The 4,657-nt window shown below is 36.9% G+C and overlaps 1 long non-coding RNA gene across 1 annotated transcript; it reads right to left on the reverse strand.

Moving 5' to 3' along the window:
* Window positions 1-319: 319 nt before the first annotated feature.
* On the reverse strand, window positions 320-4,068 carry LOC141423089 (uncharacterized). Its single transcript, XR_012447744.1, has 3 exons — window positions 3,942-4,068; window positions 2,942-3,061; window positions 320-904 (listed from the first exon to the last, which is right to left on the reverse strand). It is a non-coding gene; the product is annotated as an uncharacterized lncRNA (long non-coding RNA).
* Window positions 4,069-4,657: the final 589 nt, after the last annotated feature.

The following is a 4,657-nucleotide window of genomic DNA, read 5'->3' on the forward strand; positions in this document are numbered from 1 at the left end:
GTGGGGGGGAGAGGGAGGGGGGTGGAGTGGGTGGTAAGGGAGGGGGTGGGGGCAGGGGGGAGAAATGACCCAATCCTTGTATGCACATATGAATAATAAAACAATAAAAAAAAATAGTAATAATAAAAGAATGAAATTAGGAAGGATCAGGGAAAGGATAAAAGAAAGAGGTGCAAGGTTGAATTTAAAAAGAAAAAACAGGAAAAGAATGTAAGGAGGAAGAGCAAAAAATGAGTAAAAATATCTCATTACAAAATAAAGGAAAATTCATAAATACAATTAAATAAAGGTAAGAAGAGAAATGAAAACTAAAAGCATAAGTAATATGTGCTAATAAAAATAAAAACATGAAAATTTAAAACAATTGTACTTTACAAATGCAAGCAATTATTATTTTAACAAGGTAGTAGCTGACCAATTTTAAAAACTAGTGTCTCAAAAGATTGATGGGAAGCTCACATTTCCAAAAAGAAGTAAAATGCAATAATGCTGTGACATCTGAAAACATAGTAAGGAAAACACCTGAAAGTTTAAAGAATTTTCAATGAGCAAAAACTCTTGGACATATTTTATTATTTTGTGTCTTTGTGTAAAAAAAAATACCTAAATTGATCAGAAAGAAATAAGACCTATTTAAAGCCTTAACAAACACTCACTTGAAGACATCCAATAATAAAGGAATGGGTAATTGAACAGTGCCAGAGTTGATAATGACATGTCATACCTTCTTTCTCCAATTAATTGGATACTATTCAGTCTTTCTCAGAAATAAGCAAATTATTACAATAACTCACATCCACTTCACTGGCCACAGTTTACTTACCTCTTGGTCAGTAGGAGTCCACTACAAAAGATGATACCAACTGTAAGGATTTGGCACTGTTCTGTGCCCAAGAAATGGCTTCTAAAAAGAGGAAAAAAATATTTTCCAGGAATCAAGGAAACAATCAAATTGTTATAAAAGAGAGATACTTTTCACAACTTTTGTGAAGATTGAAATAATAAATACTAAATACCTATGTCCATGCCTGCACGTGGCATTATTCAGTGGGACAGTTCCCTTCTCCTTATCTATGCACATATGCTAGAAATATAATTATATTAAGCTTACAGAGAATGCATACAAAGTGTACATAGGTTTAATTATAAATATGTTGTATATGTTAAATACAGTGACAACATAACACAGATTGTAGTTTTTGAAACTTAAACTGAGAACAAAATACGTATGTTTTTAATTATAGCAAAATATGCCATGCATTAAAGAAAATTATCATTTCTCAAAATGGTAGTTTTGAGAAGAGAGAATTGCTGCCTAAGACAATATGCTGGAAAATTAAATGTGATCTGTGTTCTTGTGAATTGCAAGACATATGGAAATGCTGAGTGCTTTATTTAATTGCCATAGGTATTATAATTATCTGCGTTTAGCCTCTATATAGTTCACAAAGATGTCTTAAGAAGAAAGACCACTAAATCACTTAAGATGAAAAGACTTATAAATAAACAACTAAAATCTATTCTATTTCATTGTAAGAATCTTGCAATTAATGGGAAATTTGAGGAATGCTTCACACTAAGTCCTGACTAGGTTGGATTTGATTTAATTAGGCTTCTTTAGGTTTCCTTGGTCTCTGCTTCTTTCTCCTGGTTTTCTTATTCCTCTGCTGCTTTGTTGCTTAGGTTCTACTTCTTGGCAGTTGTATTGTCTGATGACTTCTGTTCTCTTTGTAGATCCCTTAGCTTCCTCTCCACTCTACTGTTGGCTGTGCATCTCAATTATCTCGAATCAGGGGTGTGAGAGAGGCTCATCCAAAAATGCATTTCTGTGAGGCTGAGCCCTAGCGCCAGATCAGCAACTGCATAACCCTGACTTTTCCTTTTAGGAGATGATCTAGGCTCTGCTGTAAGCAAATGTGCCCAAATGTGGACTTGTGTCATGCGATGCATATGTCTGAGCAATTTTCCAAAGTCATCTGCAGATAAAGTTGGTACCCATATAACCATCAGAAGAATATAAGCATTCCAAGTTATGACCTTTAAGGTTACTTTTTTTAACTCTAAGAATCTATGAATGACAATTCATAATGAGATTCAATTAGCATGTGTTAGCTAGCTATTATATCAGGCATTCTTATATACACAGTTTCTCATAAGAAACCAAGAACCACTTTTACCATAGTTTGTTGAACCCAAGATGCCATTGGTCATAAGCTGAACATTATTTTATTAAGCACTAAGACTGAAAGAATGTTGCTAATTCAATCTTGACAGAATGTTTTCTTATGACTTAGCATTCTATTGTACGGGTCTAAAAGGCTCTCTTAGACTTATGCAAAAGTAGCTTATTATATATCTTTTTGTGTGTATGTTGAAAGGAAAATATAACAAAATAAATGCATTAAGGTATTCTGAAAACTTCTCAATTTTCAGATTTTGACTCAACCAAATCACTCTTATTGATGTGTACAAAGACATCCAAGTTTTTGCACTTAATATCATCCTCTGGACCATCAAATACGTTGATGATTCTTCTGTTTTTTAGGTAATGCTCCAGGATGTGAGGGCAATCTTGCTGCGACATCTATTACTTTATTTTTCACCACAGTTTATTGGGCTGACCTGGCTGGTTAGGTGGGGTCCCCTTCCCCCCTTACTGCTCCATGTGTGTCCCTACCAAAGGTGCATGCTTGGTTGAAAAGGATGACCTTCCTCAAAAGGACCATCAAAGAGGAGGACCATTCTTTGGTCAAGCTTATACGAGTAGCTGTGCTTTCCTGAGAGGACCTCAAACAATTTCTGAAGAAGTGCTCCATCATTGTCTCTGATATTTTCTTTCTTGCTGATGATGCCCATTTTTCAAGCTTTGATAGTTGGATACTGTTTTGTTTTTAAAATCCTACCAGAAGTAGAAAAAATTACACCCATGGCCAAGACTCACATTCCTTCCTCAAATTGTTCTTCAATGGTCAAGAAGGCAGTAGTCCTGTCATCCTTCATGAATAACAATAAATTCACATGTGTGTAAGCAACAATAGCTGTGTCATCACAGGGGCTGAAACTGTAAGATAAGACCAAATGCAAGATGTTAAAATGACAAAAGAGTATCTTAAAATAAACAAAATAGGAACTATTACCAATTGTAGATGACATTCAGAGCCATTTCACCTGGTTCTCTGTGGAGAAGTGGGATTAAGGTACTGAACGTCTACCTGTTTGCGTGTCTCAGACACTTCACCTATGTTATGTTATTTAAGAACACTCTTTGAAGTGTGTGTTTCTTTACAGATGAGAAAACAAAGGTTAGAAGACTAATTTGTTCTTCATCACAGATCATCAGATATAGGGCTAGCACTTAAACCCAGGTGTACCTTGTTCTGAGCTAGACAAGTCCATAAAGGTTGGAGTGGAATTAGAAGATTGGATAAGAAAGATAACTAAGATTCAAAGAAAACATGTAACAAACCATCACACTATTAGCATTGATAGGATTGCACATGAATAGGTCCACAGGCTGCAGAAACCTGTGTTTGAGGTCTGGTGGTTAAGGGAATGAGAGTCCAGCCTTCTGTCTGCTGCCTCTTATCTGAGGCTAGGAGCAGACTACCTTCAGCTCACAGAGGGTCTATTGTCCTTCACACAGACAGTCACACACAGTAATTCTATTCTTCTGCATTTTATTTCTTACCATTTCATCCAACCAGCTGCAGATCTAACCAAGACCTACTATTGAGCCTTGCCTATGTCTTATGTTTTATGTTGGTGGTGATGCTGATGTTGGTTTATTTCTTCCTAAAACACTGGAAAGGATTTCATTTTGTAATCCCAAAGACATGATTTAACAAAGCATTTCCCCTTTTTATTTCGCTCAACAGTAGACAATAACAAGTCAGAAAATTGTTTATTACAAAATGAACTTGAATGGGAGCACAATCTCCTACCTGAGACTAAGATTTCCACTGTAGACAGATGGGAATGGCTGGACATAAGATTTCATCATTACAGATTAGATTGTTGCTCCGAGCTTCTCAAGCTCTTCTTGGCTGGCAGCCAGGGAGCTGTGTGTCTAGAATGAAAAAACAAAAGGCAAGAGGTCAGACCAAGATGGGACTAGAGCACTGCATGAGGTTGAGGTGTTTTATGAGTTTCACTTCATCTCCTGACACCCAGATATTCCTGAGGTGTAGCTGTAAGGAACAAGGACACCTGTCACTATTACTGAAACCATGGCAGACAGTCCAAATTCCAGATCCATTCTATGTCTTTAGACAGTGTAAGTAGTGTGGACTTGAGGCTGCTTACCCTGACTGAGCCTCCCTTCCCTGCCCAGGAGAGGCAATTCATGTACAGGCCCTACTGAGAGCTGGGATGGGTAGGTTTCAACAATATAGCAGCTGTAAAGAGCATGACATGGTTCAGGTGTTTCACACATTTCACCTCATTCAGTCCTTACAACCAAACAGTGTAGTACCTATTATTCCCCCATTTCTGAATAGGGATACTAAATTTGGAAGAAGGTTAAGTGACTTGCCAAAGTTCACACAGCCAGTAAAATATTGTGGAGGTGGTGCTTGAATGGAGGTTTGAATGATGAGAAGATTGCTTTCTGTTAACCACTGTGTACTATCTCACATTGGGATACCCAGGGCTAGACTGT

The sequence above is a fragment of the Castor canadensis genome, chromosome 5 (genome assembly GCF_047511655.1).
Source record: "Castor canadensis chromosome 5, mCasCan1.hap1v2, whole genome shotgun sequence".
NCBI lineage: Eukaryota > Metazoa > Chordata > Mammalia > Rodentia > Castoridae > Castor > Castor canadensis.